The sequence below is a fragment of the Balaenoptera borealis genome (assembly GCF_965194805.1).
Source record: "Balaenoptera borealis genome assembly, chromosome: 16".
NCBI lineage: Eukaryota > Metazoa > Chordata > Mammalia > Artiodactyla > Balaenopteridae > Balaenoptera > Balaenoptera borealis.
Window position 1 is genome coordinate 49064451 of NC_138872.1, and position 17184 is coordinate 49081634.

The 17184-nt window shown below is 53.2% G+C and overlaps 1 long non-coding RNA gene across 2 annotated transcripts in view; it reads left to right on the plus strand.

Moving 5' to 3' along the window:
• LOC309613107 overlaps window positions 1-6576 on the plus strand; it is a 31031-nt gene extending 24455 nt beyond the window's left edge. The window contains exons 3-4 of one of the 2 annotated variants that reach the window (XR_014235529.1): window positions 958-3043; window positions 3893-6576. This is a non-coding gene — a long non-coding RNA (uncharacterized lncRNA). Of the gene's footprint in view, window positions 1-957 lie in introns of both variants that reach the window. The other variant, XR_014235528.1, reaches the window with a different exon arrangement.
• The last annotated feature ends 10608 nt before the right edge of the window (window positions 6577-17184 follow it).

The window sequence follows — 17184 nt, forward strand, 5'->3', positions numbered from 1 at the left end:
GGCTGAGTAATATTCCATTGTATATATGTGCCACATCTTCTTTATCCATTCATCCGATGATGGATATTTAGGTTGCTTCCATGTCCTGGCTATTGTAAACAGAGCTGCAATGAACATTTTGGTACATGCCTCTTTTTGAATTATGGTTTTCTCAGGGTATATGCCCAGTAGTGGGATTGCTGGGTCGTATGGTAGTTCTATTTTTAGTTTTTTAAGGAACCTCCATACTGTTCTCCATAGTGGCTGTATCAATTTACATTCCCACCAATAGTGCAAGAGTGTTCCCTTTTCTCCACACCCTCTCCAGCATTTATTGTTTCTAGATTTTTTGATGATGGCCATTCTGACTGGTGTGAGATGATATCTCATTGTAGTTTTGATTTGCATTTCTCTAATGATTAATGATGTTGAGCATCCTTTCATGTGTTTGTTGGCAATCTGTATATCTTCTTTGGAGAAGTGTCTATTTAGGTCTTCTGCCCATTTTTGGATTGGGTTGTTTGTTTTTCTGTTATTGAGCTGCATGAGCTGCTTGTAAATCTTGGAGATTAATCCTTTGTCAGTTGCTTCATTTGCAAATATTTTCTCCCATTCTGAGGGTTGTATGACCCCATTTTTATGTCCGGACTGATGTGGCCTGGGGAAGCAGAGTTCTTAAGTGGATTGATAAAAGTAGAGACAGTAACCTTTTGGAAAATGATAGAGCAGAGCATGACATGGTTTATTTGTAAACATTAGGAAAGAATGCAGTGATCAGGAGGTGGGAAATCTTGGTGTGGGTGAGCTGAATAATGCATCCCCCCCCCCCCGCCCCCCAGAGATATCAGGTCCTCATCCCTGGAACCTATTGATGTTATAAGGAAGAAGGGTCTTGGCCAATGTGACAAAGGATCTTAAGACAGATTATCCTGGATTATCCGGCTGGACCCTGAATGCCATTATGTGTGTCCTTATAAGAGACAGGCAGAGGGAGACCTGCACACGGAGAGGAGAAAGTGAAGTGAAGACAGAGCAGAGAAAGATTTGAAGATGCTGGACTTGAAAGTTGGGGTGATGCAGCCACGAGCCAAGGAATGCCAGCGGCCACCAGAGCTAGAAGACACAAGGAACCAATTCCTCCCTAGAGCCCCCCAGAGGAAGCACAGCCCTGCCCACTCCTTGATTTCCATCCAGTGATAACAGATTTCAGACTTCTGACCTCTAGAACTGTGAGAGAATATATTTCTATTGTTTTAAATGAACAGGTTTGTGGTAATTTGTTACAGTGGCTGCAGGAAACTAATACACAAGCTAAGATGACTTCTTTGTAGACAGTGCTGGTGAATAGAGTGAATGAATAAACTGTATCCAAACAGCATTTGAATAATGGGTTGGAAAACTCATTGATAACGAGAGCATTTCCAGGGCATTTATGGCAGGTTGCACAACTCTCTGCAAAGTGTTTGTCGTCAAGGGGTCTCTGGCCCCAGACAGTAGTGGAGTCTGTAATGGAGGGCCGAAGGGCTCTGCGGTTAGCTCTGCCCAGGTCACTATTTCAGTCAACTTTCCAGATGGCAGATGGTGAGAAACTATGGCATCAGATATGAAGGTGACATAATGTTGGGGGCAAGAGTGAAAGTGATCACTGAGCTGAGATGAGTTATTTCGATAGCTTGGAACTTTAGAATGAAGCTAAGATAAAACTGACGAGAGAGAAGGTTAGATTTTAAAGAGAAATCCATTGCCCAAGTGCAGAACTGGTTGAGGGGGTCTGGCCAGGCTGTAGTTTCTGTGAAAAGGAGCTCGGGGCTTTAGTCAAGAAAGCTGTATAATTTTTTATAAGAAGAACATGATTTGGGGTGCTTTGTGGGAGGGCAGTGTCCAGTTCATGGTGGGGGGGGGTGTCCTAGGTACTGACTGGTGGTTGGAGCATATTGGATAACTTGCATTTTTAACACCTCCTTCCTTTTTTTACAACGAGGGGCAGGACAGTAAGGAATCAGGAAACCACGTGTGCTGGATCACTGACCATGTCCATTCTCTGCCCTTCACCACTCTGCTCTTTGCCCCTGCAGGCTTCAGACTTTATCACCCAGAATATCAGGCTCCCTAATGCCATGTTATGTGTAACAATACTTAGTGGCCTAAAGCAACAACAGTCATTTACTGTCTCACAGTTTCTGTGGGTCTGGAATCTGGGAGTGGCTTAGCAGGGCGGTCCTGGCTCAGGGTCTCCCATGAGGTTGCCGTCAAGATGCAAGATCTACACTCACCCGAAGGGTTGACTGGGGCTGGCAGACTGGCTTCCAAGACGGCCACTCACATGGATGCAGTGCTCATGCTGGCCGTTAGCAGGAGGCTTCAGTTCTTGACCCCATGGACCTCTCCACGGGGCTGCTTGAGTGCCCTCACCCCGTGGCAGAGGCGTGATCCCGGGGAGAGCAAGGTGGAAGCCACGATGGCTGTTATGACCTAGTCACATCCTGCCCTTCCACAACAGATTGCTCGGGTCAGCCCTCTGAAATGTGGGAAGGGACTGATTGCCGGGAGGTGGGGGTCCATCTGAAAGGCTGGTTACCATGGGAACAGGGACGGGATGCCATGTGGCTGGAAGGTGATCGGGAGAGGCTGGAGCTGGAGGGTGTGATGAAACCGTCCCCCACTCAGGCTGGCTGAGTTCCGGCCAAGCTCCGGGATGAAGGTCTCCGCTCTGCATCCTGTCAGTGGCACTTCTGCACGTGCTGGGAGGGAGTGGACGCCTCCTCTGAGCCCTGCCAGAACATGTTACACTGTCCACAGAGCAGGGCTCCGGTGGAAGGTGACACATCGTGAAGACAAGGCCTGTGGAGCTGCTGGCAGGAGACAAAGGCCTCCATTGAGGGAATATGACATCGGGGACCAGCCTGTCCACGGCCACCACGATTGTCAGGAAACAGTAGGCATTTCAAGAGGGCACAGGAGGTGTTGCTGAGACTCGGTCGTTGACACGCCACCATGGCCGCACACCCTCCCCACTCTGCCGTCTCAGGGGCGGTGCCAAGGTTGCTGGGATTTGTCTGAAAAGGTCAGTTGTTCAAAACGGCTCTTTAAATACACAGTGTTTTCTGAGCTTCCTGCAGTTTGTTCCGCCCGGTTCGGGATGGCGCTTTCTGTATCCACCTTCCAAGTTTGTGAAGCACTATTACCCGTTAGCACGAGGTGAGAAGAGATGAAGAACCAGGAGAGGGTTTGCACATGGCCGTTTGGGACGGCTGGAGGGAACGTGGAGGTTCTGTCTGTGTCCGTGACTTCTAGCTGAGGTCAGGTATCCAGCAGAGTGCTGGCAGATGCGCTGTCCTGGGTGCAGCAGCGAGGACAGTGGACTCAGCCGCATGTCTGCTGGCTGGGGCTCTGTGGGCACCTTGGGGCTTGGCATTGAGCAGAGCCCCCAGCTGCATGAGGGTCTATCCTTAATGCTGTCATGTGTTACACTGTTACCAGTGAAGTACACCTTTGCAGTGACCTCTCGTACCTGGGGAGCTACGAGCACAGGAAAAAATCCCATCATAAGGACTTTCCTTGGGAAATGTTCACTGGCTCCTGGATCTCCCAAGGCAGGGGGCTCCTGTGGTAGGCCTGAGTGTTCCTGATGGGAGCATCAAGAAAGAACATCTCTGGGAAAGATTGTGCTGGTCGGACGCTTAAAGATCATAGGTCAAGGTGGAAGGCCGCCTGAAATATTCACGAGAGCTGTCGGGGAGGACAGGCTGGTATTTTGATCAGGACTCAGCCACTAAATGAACGGAGTGAGCTTTGCAAGTTAGTTTGCGCCTCATGGAATGGCTGGCTGGCTTCCTGGCCTTCCAGCATCTGCCCCCTCTTTTCTCGGCCTCTAATTTCCTTCTGGGAAACTATCTGCCCTTTCCCCACTCAGGTGCTGTCAGGGAGGTCGCTGGAGGGGACATTGTTGGGAAGTATGCGTAACTCCAAGCCAGCCCTTGCGTGCGCCCTGGTTTGATTTACCTGAACGTCTGGGGTCCTGAACAGCTCTGAATCAGCTGAATTGTCCATAAATTGAACCATATTTTAACTGCAGGGGGAAGTTTGTTAGTTTAAAGGGAACGAGTTGAAAATGTTTGTAAAATCAAAACCATTATTTAGTTGTGCAAATGACTACTCCCTGTTCAATAAATTCATAATTTCTAATTGGACTGCACACTTTCAAAGGCTTTGTGAGAGTATATCTTTCAGCGCTCCTCCTCCCTGCTCCCCGCCCAGGTCCCCCTGGTCCCTCTCCACTCTGACCTGGGTCCTGGGATTCTGGACACTTAAGCCATGATGTCTTGTTTCCAGCTGGGTCCATCCAGTGGGATGATGTCTGGGGGGCAGGAGGAAAGTGAGGTCTGGGTATTTACCCCCCCAGCTCCTTCCTTTCTGGGTCTGCACAGGTCGGGTGCCTCCCTCTCCTAAAGGCCCCACCCAGCTCCTGCCTAGGGCCCTCTCCACGCGGTCATTCTCTCTGGGTTCTGGTGATCACTCGTCAGCTCTGGGAAGGGCCCCTCGATGTTGCTGAGCCCAGGATTCTGCACAGCCCCGCGCTCGTTTCCTAAATCCTGCTGCTCCTTTGTGAATCATCTCTCTGCTGAACTCCCCTCAAATCACCCAGTTTGAGTGCCCTCTGTGCCCCCAGGGACTGTGCCTGACCCGATATTCAAAACTTTATTTTGTACAATATTTTAAAAAGCTCTGTGGTGTCCTCTTCCTCTTTCGAAGGCCTCAGGAGGGATGTGGACGTGTGTGCTCAATCGAATTGCTATTGTTTGAACTTGAAAACAGGCCTTTGGGGAAGGAGACAAGAGTAGCTTCGTGCTTTTCTTCAGCGCAAGAGTCAACCGTGTTTTAAAAGTCACGGTTGCCGGGGAACGGGGACCAAACTGGAGATGGTTTCGTCCCCAAGGGGGCTGTCCTCAGAAAGCTCACAGTAAGTCAGAGCAGGACTGGAGGGGAGGATGCGTGCCTGCACCGCGCTGTGTGTAGGGAGCCCCAGGTGGAAGCCAGGTCGAGGGCTGGGGTGGAGGAAGGAAATCAGGATGGGAAGGAAGTCAGTCCCTGCTTCAGAAAGGATCCTGGGAGAATTCCCTGGCGGTCCAGTGGCTAGGACTCCATGCTCTCACTGCTGAGAGCCTGGGTTCAATCCCTGGTCCAGGAACTAAGATCCCACAAGCCATGCAGCGTGGCCCCCCCACCCCAAAAAAGGGTCCTGGAAGAGGGCTCTGGAAGGGACGTGTGCCCCAAACACTGGTGACAGTCACTACAAAACATCCTAGGGTAAGGGACAAGTCAAAGAAATAAATATTAGTAGAACATCCAGAGTACGTGGGGCAGTGCGGCTGCAGCACAGAAGAATATCCAGTGATACCGGGGGAGGCTTCTGGCGATCAGTGAATAAAAGCGGGTTGCAGCTCATTGTGCGTGCACGTGTGGGCCCATTTCTGTGGAATAAAGTCTGTATTTATTCAGAGTGTAAAGACTGGTGAACTGGAGGGGAACCACAGTTGGCCAAGTGTGAGGTAAGGAGAGAAGCAGACAGAGAGACAAAGGAACCTGGATGAGAACCTGGCTCGGGTTCCTCTGTCAAGTCAGGAGCCCCAGGGCCCTTAGAGAATGTCCTCTTCTTCTCCGAGTGGGTCTGAAGAGGGGTCTGTTATTTGCCACTTTGAGATTACCGAGACATTAGCATAGCTATTATCATACCCATTTTACAGACGTGGAAGCAAAGGCTGAGAGACACCTAGCAGCTTGGAAGTAAAAGGTAGCGTTGGGATTTGAGTCGAGGTCATCTGAGTTGAATACCGAACACTTTGCTGGAGCCGGATGCTGTCCACGGCCCCCAGCTCTGTCAAGGCAACAACAGACCAGCAGCAACTCAGCTGGGATCACTAAGGATGTTTTCCTAATGGAGTGGCTGCTCACAGCCAGGTGGGCAGGGTGGAGGGAACCACAGGGGCTGATGAGCCGTCCACTAGCAGCACCAGCCTGCAGGGCCCAGGGAGAGGGTTTTCCAGGGCAGCTACCGACCAGGAGCCCCGCCAGACCCCAATGACTGAGGGAGGGAGGAGTGAGGGGCGGGATCAACGCCTGCAGGACCGTGGGGCCACCCGTGGATGGAGGGGTTTTCTGGAGAAGCCAGAGAGGGTGCCCAGACCCCGGACTGACCCGAGGGAGGAAACCTCCCAGTTCTCTCCCTGGACGTGGTGCCCAGATGCCCACCGCAGGGGGCGGGGCAGGGGCTACAGAACTTTCTCCTCACCCCGTCACCACTGCCTGATGCCAGCAGACGCGGGACAAAAGTTTGTCGCGTGTGAAGTAAGCAGGAGGTGAGACCGAGGTCTGGAATGAAGTTCTACACCAGAGCAGACCCTGCTCAAGCCCAGGTGCAGGCAGAGCACAGGGAGGGACGAGAGAGGAGACAGGAAGGGGGAGGTGATGGTGCGATAGTGGGTGGTTACCTGCAACAGCACCGGGGACTCCATCCTCCGGGGACCATTTGAGGGACCGGGTAGGATGCACCCCAGAACTGTCCCACCGGGAAGGGGAAGCTGCGGGACGTACCGGCCAGCTCCTAACCCTCGTGGGTGGAGGTGGCTCCCGGCGGCATTAGATACCCCGCGCCCCGCGCCCGGCTGTCCGAGCGCCTTCAGCTGGAGGAGCAAAGCCCTGCGGGCGCTCGAGGCGGGAGCCGGGCCTCGGGAGCTGCCCGCGAAGCGCAGGTGAGTTCGGAGGAGGGCGGGGCGCGGGCGCTACAGCCGCTCCGGGTCCACGGAGGAGACGCGGTCTTTCCGGTGGAGGCCCGTCTACCGAGCGCCTGCTGTGTGCACCGGGGCTGCCGGGGAGGCCCGTCTACCGAGCGCCTGCTGTGTGCACCGGGGCTGCCGGGGAGGCCCGTCTACCGAGCGCCTGCTGTGTGCACCGGGGCTGCCGGGGAGGCCCGTCTACCGAGCGCCTGCTGTGTGCACCGGGGCGGGCGGGCGGGCAAGGCAACCGCTGAGCGCCGCGCCCGGCCTGGAGGTGCTGCCGTGGACGCGCGCCCAATAAAGCCTTGGGGTCCTGCGGTGTGGGGAGTCGAGGGGACAGTGGAGGAGACGGGTTTGAAGGGTTGAGATAGGCTCGGCGGGGGCCCGGGAGGGTCTCTGGTTTAGCAGAAGCACAGGCTTCCGAGCTTGGAGGGAGTGGAGCGGGGCGAGGATGGGGTCAGCTGGGAGGACCGCGGGTGCCCGCCGGACGGGTCGGCTGTGTCCGCAGACCGCGGGGCCGCCGCAGGTCTTCGCTCCCATCGCCGGGGTCCCATTCAGCTGGGCTGGAGGGTGTGGGACGGCTGGTGGCTGGGACGCGATTAGGGGAGGACTCGGTGGAGCCCTTCGGCGGACCGAAGACCGTGCGGGAGCCCTGCCCGTGCCCCGGGCACTCGGCCAGCGTGTCCCCGGTGCCCGCTGCGCCCGGTGCCTGGCGGAGGAGGGGTGGCGGGTCCTCCCCGCACAGAGCGGCCTTTGTGCCACCGGCCCCACACAGGCTCTCTTTGTGGCCGGTGCCGGCGCAGGTTTTCCGTGAGCAGCTGGATACGGTGGTCGCAGGGCCCTGCGGGGGGCGCTGGGGGGATGGCAGGCCGGGCTGGGGGCTCCCGGGGTGTGTGTGGGGTCCCTGGAGAAGGTTCCCTCGGGCAGCCAGGGGTGCCGAACGGTGGGTGACTGCCACCTCCAAGGGGCCCACACCCTCCCAGGGCAGGAGGCCCTCCTGACCGCCCCTTACTAATTAAAGCAGCTCCACACACCTCCCCCCCACTGCCGCTGTGTGCCTTCCACACCCACACCCGGCATGTTTCTCACGCTGGCTCTGGGGAGACTCCTGGAGAGCCGATGGTCCGTGTGGGTCTCCCTCTCACTCAGCCTCCCAAGGCTATGCTCAGCTCCTCCTGGACGGTTTTTCCTGGCCGCCTCTCTGGCTGTTTCTCAGATGGTCTTGCCAGGCGGGGCCTCACAGGCGTGCAGTGCATGCGATCACACAGGCCCTGTACTCACGAGGGCCTCACGCTTGGCTGAATGCTCTGCTGTCACCATCTTGAAATTCTTAATGATTTTTGAACAAGGGCCCTACCTTTTGACTTTGTGCTGAGCCCCACAAATGATGTCACTGCTCCTGTCTTGGGGCTCAGGAGGGGTAGGGGTGCACTGAGTCACGGCCGGGGAGGGTCCTCAGCTCACCTCCCCTCTCAGAAGTTCTTCCTGCTCTGGGACTCAGGGTGGGAATAGAGGACAGAGCTGTGAACAGTTGGGGTTACACGGCAGCCTCATAAGCACTTTGCAAGTGGCAATTTACTCTAAGAATTAGCTTTAAAAATAATTGCTTCATTAATTATACATACTTATTGTGAAAATGTTAAACAATACAGAAAAAGATGAAGAAGAAAGCAAAGAGAAAATTTAAATTCCATCATGGAGAAATGACCATTATTAGCATTTTGGTGAACATTTTTACAGTGCTCTGTGTGTGCGTACATTTATATACTGTCTTAGCTCAAACTGCTATAACAAAAATAGCACAGACTGTGGCTTAAACAATAAATGTCTATTTCTCACAGTTGTGGAGGCTGGGAAGTCCAAGATCAGAGTGCTGGCAGATTTGGTGTCTGGTGAGGACCCACTTCCTGGCTATATATCCCACCTTCTCACTGTTTCTCTTCACGTGGCAGAGAGTGAGCTCCATATAAGGGCTCTAACCCCATACTGTAGGCCCCACCCTCATGACCTCATTTAAACCCAATTACCTCCCAAAGGCCCCACCTCCTCATACTACCACATTGGGAGTTATGGCTTCAACATATGAATTTGGGGGGACACAAACATGCAGGACATAATATAAAGAGATATATATATTTATATTCATATCCATTTATATGTATATCCATAGACATTTACCTACATTTAATTTTATATAAATAAGATCATTTATATATATGTATTTATTTATTATTATTTTTACATTAAGATTTCAGCTGTTAAAGTCCAGGACATATAGATCTACCTCACTCATTTTTAACAGCTGCATAGAATTTCACTGCATTTCTAAACCACCGTAAATAACTTAACCAGCACTCTATCCCGACAACACACATGTCAGCTGTTGCCAAACTTTCACTCTTAAAACAGGCAATGATGAACTTCCCTGAGGATACATCCTTCAGGGGGCGGGTCTGGGTTTCCTATTCTATAATACAGACAGAGGGACCTGGAGCATTATTCAAAAACCCTACCAGTGGGCAAATTAGATGGGACATATTTCAACCTCTGGAGTTTAAGCAGTTGTTCCCAAACCTGACTGTCTTTAACATGTGTTGAATATCCCAATCCAAATCGCCAGGGGCCAGGCCACCTGGCTGTCTGCCCGCCCCACTGGCTCCAGCAACTTGTTTCTTTAAATCAGTTCCTGGCAGGCCTGTGCGTGCTTTTCTTGACCTCTGGTGTCCCCTGTGAGAAGGGACAGTGACAGTTTTCTGCTCTAAGGAGAACCCACTTGGAGGGTGCCTCACGCCATGGCGCTGGGATCGCCATCAGCACCACTCCTGTCTCGCAGCACCTGATGTACAGCTAGCGCTCAAAAAGCATCTCAGGACTGGGTGAAAAGTGTTCTCACATCCTCTTTTCTTTATCCCCTCCCCCAACATTTTATTACAGACATTTCAAACATACAGAAAAGTTGAGTGAATCGTGAAAAAAGTTGAGTGAACACTCAAATACCTACCACCTGGATGACATTTTGCTCTATTTACTTCATTATATGTCCATCCAACTCTCTACCCATTAATCCAGCTTATTTTTTTCATACCTTTTAAGGAGAGTTGCAAACTATAGCACACTTCACCCCTAAACACTTCAGCACATATATCATTAAGTACAGTTGAATAATTACTTTATAGTTCATTTTTCTCAGGTGAAATTTACATGCAATGAAATGTTCAAATCTTGAGTGTACCATTTGCCGAGTTTTGACAAATGCATTGTCCTGTGTGAATCAGGACCCTGTCCAGGTTCAGACCATTGCCATCACCCAGATGGTTCCCTCCCTGTCCACCCATCCCCACCCTGCCCCAGAGGCAGCCACGGTTCTCATCTTTAGTTCATCATTGATTAGTTTTGCCTGTTCTAGACCTTCTTAGAAATGGACTCCTACCTCACATGCTCTTTTGAGGCTGGCTTCTTTCACGCTCCATAACGGTTCTGAAATCCATCCATGTCATTGCGTGTGTTTATCCCTCCCACTCTTTTACGTCACTTAACACACTTTCGAAGACCCTTGTTTTCAGTTCCCATTTGACTTGATTTGTTCAGGGACCCACTGCCAGTTAGAGGGTGGTCAAGATTTGTCTCCATGCCTCCAGGCAGGAACGTGCCCCAAAGGTTATGGATGGAAACCTGCCCAGACCCCACTGCCCTCTGGTTCCCTCTGCCTCCAGCCCTGCCCGCACGGCAGGATTTCGTTTTTTTTGTTTATTTTATAAATTTGTTTATTTATTTATTTTTGGCTGCGTTGGGTCTTTGTCGTTGGGTCTTCATTGCTGTGCGTGGGCTTTCTCTAGTTGTGGCCAGCGGGGGCTACTCTTCATCGCGGTGCGCGGGCTTCTTATTGTGGTGGCTACTCTTGTTGCAGAGCATGGGCTCTAGGTGCGTGGGCTCCACTAATTGTGGCACGCGGGCTTCAGTAGTTGTGGCTCGCGGGCTCTAGAGCGCAGGCTCAGTAGCTGTGGCGCACGGGCTTAGTTGCTCCGCAGCATGTGGGATTTTCCCGGACCAGGGCTCAAACCCATGTCTCCTGCATTGGCAGGCACATTCTTAACCACTGCACCATCAGGGAAGTCCACGGCAGGACTTCTTGATGGATGTGGTACCTCTGCACCCTCCCCTCTAATTCTACCTCCAGTCCACCGCAGGCCGGCCCTTGCTTCCACTCCCCACCTCGCCAGACCTCCCTGCAGCATCTACCACAGTCAGCCCCGGCCTTCTGGAGACTCGCTCCTCTGTTGCCCTGTTGCCCACCCACTGTGGACTTTCCTCCTGCCTCCCTGACTGCTCTGACTCCGTTTCCTTGGATGCCCCTCCTTCTCTGGATGACCTGCAAATGTTGAGAGTCTTCAAGGCCAAGTTCTGGACCATTGTCTCTGCTCTCAGAACTCTCCCTCCCCAGGTGGTTGCATCCAGAACCATGGCTTCAAATACCATCCGCGTGCTGGTAGGTCCCCAGCAGGGCCTGTCCTTAAGCCCCAGACTTGCACAACCTCCACTTGGGGCCCAAACAGGCACCCTCAATTTAACACACCAGGAACAGATCCCACGGTTCCCCTCACTGATCTGATCCTGCTCCGTCTCCCTTGCTTGCTCAGGGGATCCGCTAACTACACAGTTGCTGCAGCCTGGAGCCTGGGGGGTCCCTGATTTCTCCCACGTCTTCAACTCCTACATCCAGCTCACGGCCAATCCCCGCAGAGCCTCTCTCCAAATTAAAGCTTAAATCTGCCCCCGTCTCTTCACCCCCATTCCAACAGCCCTGGTCCATGGAACACCTTATACTACACCTTATTTCTAGTTCGTCTGAAATTCAAATGTACCTGGGCATCCTGCGATTTTATTTGGTACGTCTGGCTGCCCCGCCTGCAAGGGGCCAAAGCTGGCCAGGGCCTCCTGCTTGGTCTGACCTCACCCTGCCAAGGAGGTCCCTGTGCCTGCTGCCTGGCCCGTGTGGGCTCCAAGTGAACCAGGAGAGCCCCCTGCCTCCACTGAGGAGGGGGGTTAAATCCCGCCCCCCCGAGATGTCTGCATGGCTCCGTCAGAGCCAGACTTTGGTCCTCTCATTCCAGACCGCTTGCTGTCCATGATGCTTGCCCCAGGGTTCTGATTTGAAGGATGGAGGGGATTGATATCTGTGAGGGTCCCAGCAGAGGGCCTGGCTCACCCAGTGCCCAATAAATGAAAGCACCCCCTCGTCCTGCTCATGCCTGTGTGGACACAACAAAGGCCCAGGCAGGTGAGGAAACGATTCTTGGTGGGAATGGCCCCTGCTCCCCTTTAAATCATTGTGTTTAAATCAGGCATTGTGGTAAGGAGCCCTGTTTCAGGGCAGTTCTGGGAGTCGCGAGGACAAAGTCTGGCCTTGCGGCTGGCCGAGCAACGTGGGGGTGTGGATACTTTTGTGCAGGCTCGCCGCGCCCACACAGGACAAAGTCCAGACCTGGTGCCAGGCCCGTGGCCAGCCAGCCTGGCTTATCTGTGCAGGCTCTCTCCTCCCCCTCATCTTCTGGTCTGCCGGCAAACTCCTGGCAAGTGTGGAAGCAGAAAGAGCTGGCCACTTAGGATCGGACAGAATATCCTTTCACTAAAAGTCTGCTCTTGGGGAAGATGTCACTTACTCTCCAGGCCTCTACTTTTCCATCAGCTGAACGGGGCTAAGGAATTCTTCCTGCTTCCCTGGCAGAGCAAACGGGACCTACTACGCATCTGAGAGCTCAGGAAGAGGGTGCCCTCTGTCCATGTGGGTGGTCCTCCTTGGACACCCAGCTCCCTGACACCCCAGGAAGGTTTCTAGCTGCTCCCTTGGACTTGGGGCTGGTTCCTGGTCTCCTGTTTCTGTAGCACTTTCTACACTCTTCAGTATTGCCTTCAGCATTATGCTGCTTCGTGCCTCTGGATTCTGAGAGCTCCTTGATCTGCAGGTGCTGTGGTTTCCCCGCGCAGGGCCTGGCACACAGATGGTGCTCGATAAGTGCTTGATAAGCAAACAGAGACCATGGAATTCGACTGCCTTTGTGATATCAAGAATACAGAGGGGGCCCCTCCAACTCCTACCTCGTGCCTATTCTAAAGCAAAACCTTAATTCCTGTCCTGGAAGCAGGGCCCTCCTTTGGCCTAAGTCTCCTTGGGAAGATGAGGCTCTGTATTCTAATTAGCCTTTGTCATGCTATGGGAGACCAGCACTGATTTAAAGCCAGGAGCTTTATTTGTGTTATTTTATTTAAGCTCCACAATAACCCTATGGAGTGAGTACTTGTTACTATCATCCCCATTTTACAAATGGAGAAACTGGGGCCCAGAGAGATTAAATAACTTGCCCAAAGTCACAGAGCCAGCAAGCAGGGATTTGAACCCAGCCAATGTGTTGGTGGACCGCAGGCCCTTGAACCTCTGGGGGTTCTGAGGGCTCTAACTGGATAAGGAAGAAAGCCTAGAGGGACCGGGTGCCGGGTGTTGTGTGAGTGTGAGCGTGCAGGCACAGGCCACTGCAGAGGGACAGGGCGCCGCAGAGGGAGGATGCGAAAACTGGAGCTCGGGAGAGGCCAGCCCCGCTGGGGGGCGGGGCTGGGGTGGGAGCCGACGCTGGGGAGGCGGGGCCTGGTGAGCAGGCCTCCCTCCAGCCCCGCCCTCCTCGAGCCCCGCCCTTCCCCGAGCCCTGACCGAGTCCGCGTCCCTCGAGAGGCTGATGGGCAGCGGCTTGCGGGGTGGGCCGGGCGGGGACCGGAAGGCTGGCTCCTCTACGTGGCGGCCTTGGGGCAGGCTCCGCGCTCGCGGCCACCAAGCCCGGGGCGGCAGGGCCTCCGTCGCAGCCCGACCGCGTCTCCCTCCGGGTTTACTCCAGCTCGGACTGTACTTTATTAAAAGCTGGACTTAAGCGTTGCCAGCTTCAGTGAGCGCTGCAGCGGGCGCCCTCAGGGACGCCGGCCACCCGCGGGAGGGTGCTCCCCCAGCGATGGGTTTCCCCTCCCTTCCCGACACGTGAACGGCCCAGCCCGCAGGCCTGAGTCGTCTGAGGGCGATGGGCATCCCTGCGGCAGCTGGGGCTGCTAGGGACGGGGAGGGGGGGAGGGCAGACAGGTCAGCCTCCAGCGAGGGCGCGGGGCTGGGTGTGTTCTGGTGACAGCCGTATCCCCAGCACCTTGCACTGTGTACCTCTTAGGTGCACACTGAGTATTTAAGGTACATGACATAACCTGCAAACAGGTTCTGGAATCGGTTTGAACCCCAGCCCCACTACTTACCAGCTCAGGAGAGGGCTCTAAGCATCAGTTTACCATCTCTGAAATGGGGGTAATACGTGTATTTACCTTCAGAAGGGCATTTTGAAGACCAGATCTAATATTTGTTGAGCATTTACTTTGTGTCAGGCATCATTTTTAGGGCTTTGCCTGTTTTCACTCACTGAAATCCCCACAACAGCTTACGGAGGCATGGAAGTTATTGTTCCCATTCTGTGAGTGAGGAAATGGACACTCAGAGAGGTTGGTTAAGTAACTTTCCCAAGGTCACACAGCTGGTAAGAGGCAGAGCCGGGCATCAGGCTGAGACTCAGGCAGTTGGCTCAGAGCTGCCTCTGAAATGTGCAGGGGTCAGCACAGTGCCCGGCATACGGTGGGTGTCCAGTGAAAGGGAGCCATGGGCGTTTAATTAATACATGGGGGATGGAGTGGAATGTCCTCCTGGGCCTTTCTGAAAGAAGTGAAATGATGGGATTTTGTAGCATTCACTGTTCATTCATTTGTGCAATCTGTATTCAACAGTTCTCCTGCAAACCTTGCCCAGATGCAGGGAGAGTGGGTGCTAGAGAAGCAATGTCTCAGGGCTCATCATGCTCCTTGAAGCCTGTTTGGGGGCAAGGAGCAGAGAGCTATTCATGTGAATTCAAGGGAGAAAGTGTTCCCTGGAGGGACCTGGACTGCGGCCTCGTGGACCAGAGGTTGCCAGGCACCCGGGCCTGCAGTCACTTCTCTGCCAGCCTGCTCCCATTTCCCTGCAGACTGACTATGTCCTAGAGGCTCTGCCCTTCTGCTCTTCCAGATACAGTGGGCAACAGACTCTAGATTGCCATAGTAATAACCTAGGCCCCAATTTTCTACATTCTCACCACTCCAGAATTAGCATCCCCTGACTGTGGTTGGGTCTGAGTGTAAACCCTATCCCTCCCCACTCCCACCAAGGGGTGGGGTCATCTGGTTTCAAACCTGGTTGCCTGCTGCTTCATCCTCAGCAAGGAGGGGGGACACTTCCAAAAGGTAGTCCCTAGGAAAGCACCCCAGCCTTGCCTACTGTGAGCAGACTAAATCAAGCAGCCCTTTCAGGTGACTCTTTCTACACTATTTTTATTTGGTCATCTTACCTCCCTTTCCCCTCTCCCTTTAATAAGCTCTGAGAGCTGCAATAAGAAGCCACAAGGATGCTCCAGTTTATATTTCCAACCTTGTCATTGCCGGTTGCCTTCACAAGCCAGCCTTTCTGGGCAGACGCATCCAACCTGCCAGTAAATCCTGCCAACCTCCTTACTGCCCCCAAGCTTCTGCTCACACTTTCCAGAAAACCCTCCTCTCCAACTCTGAGTTAGGCCTTAAAACCCAGCTCAAGTTGCCCCGAGGACTTTTCACATGATTCCATCTTGAACTGGTTAGAATCTTCTGAGTGTAGCCTGTGTTGTCTCTTCCGTCCATTTGATCATCTCCTATATTACCGTCAGGAAAAATTAGTGACAGACTTGCAAATGGACAAGAAAAATAAAAAGATCCCTGGTGTCCTGTCTAGGGCATCCTTCCAGGCCATCTCTGCCTCTCACAGTCTTTGAGTTGTTTTACAACTCTGTAAGTCACGGAAAACCCCACAATAATGCTAGTGATTTATGTTCATAGAAATGCAAATTAATTTGGTCCCGTGGAATTCAATCGATTATCACCCTGTGGACAGACTTCCTCTGCACCCGTTTGTAAGGTGATTTTGGCATTCTGACTACCTCTATGTGTGTGGTCCTTGGAATTCTCCTCTGAACCACTTGGAACACCTTAATTGGTTCCCTCATTAATGAATGAGTTAAACAGAACCTTTATATTTTGATGAGAGTCATAATTTTACCTTTTTACTCCTCAAATTATTCGTTGACATTATTTAACTCTTGAAGTAAGAAAGAATGGTTTGGGGACTTCCCTGGTGGCACAGTGGTTAAGAATCCGCCTGCTAATGCAGGGGACACGGGTTCGACCCCTGGTCCGGGAAGATCCCACATGCCACGGAGCAACTAAGCCTGAGCGCCACAACTGCTGAGCCTGTGCTCTAGAGCCCACAAGTCACAACTACTGAGCCCGCATGCCACAACTACTGAAGCCCACACGCCTAGAGCCTGTGCTCCACAACAAGAGAAGCCACTGCAATGAGAAGCCTGCGTACCGCAGCAAAGGCCACGTGCAGCAGAGAAGACATGATGCAGCCAAAAAAAAAAAAAAAAAAGGAAGAATGGTTTGGCTTCCTATCAGTCAGTGTTTTGGGGGAACAAGCCACAAAAATCAACTGTAGCTAAACTCAAAGCAAGAAACAAATCTATTGAGTTTATTGGGCAGCCTGCAGGATCTACAAAGAGTCCGAAGTTGTGGGCTTGGAAAGTGGACTGGAGCCATGGGTGGTTTGGTGGCAGGACTCCAGGCAAAGGCATGGGATGGGCTGGCTTGGCAACCACGCCTGGACACTGGCACTGCTGGATGTCGCTGCTGATAGCCTCTGGCTTCTGCCTGGGCCACCAGCTGCTGCTGCTGCCACGAAATGAACACTAACTGGTTCCTGCATGTTTTCACCTCTTGCTCCACATTTGGAGTCCTGGGCAGGGGTGTCCCATCGTCTGGGCCAAGGCCGATGTCCTTCTCCAGCCTCTGGACTAGGAGGCGGGGCCTCCCGTCCACCAAGGTCCACACAATGGGCGCACCTCCCCCGCCCCATAAGAAAAGGGCTGCCAAAAATGACAGCTGTCTTCCAGTCTCTTCTTGAGACTAAATTGTGAGGTCTGTAAGTGCTCTCACCACAAAGTACACACGTTCCTTTTTTAAACAGTTGGGGGACCACTCAGGGGCCCAGTGGAGCCATTAGAAGGCGGCTGGGAGACTATGGAATTAGAGCGTGTCCCAGCTAGACGGGTCACAGAAGCCACCTCGCACAGGCCCCTCTGGTCCCTCCTGAGGTCACTGGGCTGCCTGAGACAGAGGTTCTGTGTGGCTGTGGATGATCTCAGCCTCAAGCTTTGGGGATTGTCTGTTAAATGTTCATGAACTGGGGCACACCTGCTCCCCCCGCCCAAATCTGGTCATTGTCACCGGTGGGAGGGGACAGCCGTTGGCTAATTTAAAACAGAGCATCCTGAGTCGCCTTTGGCCCCATGGC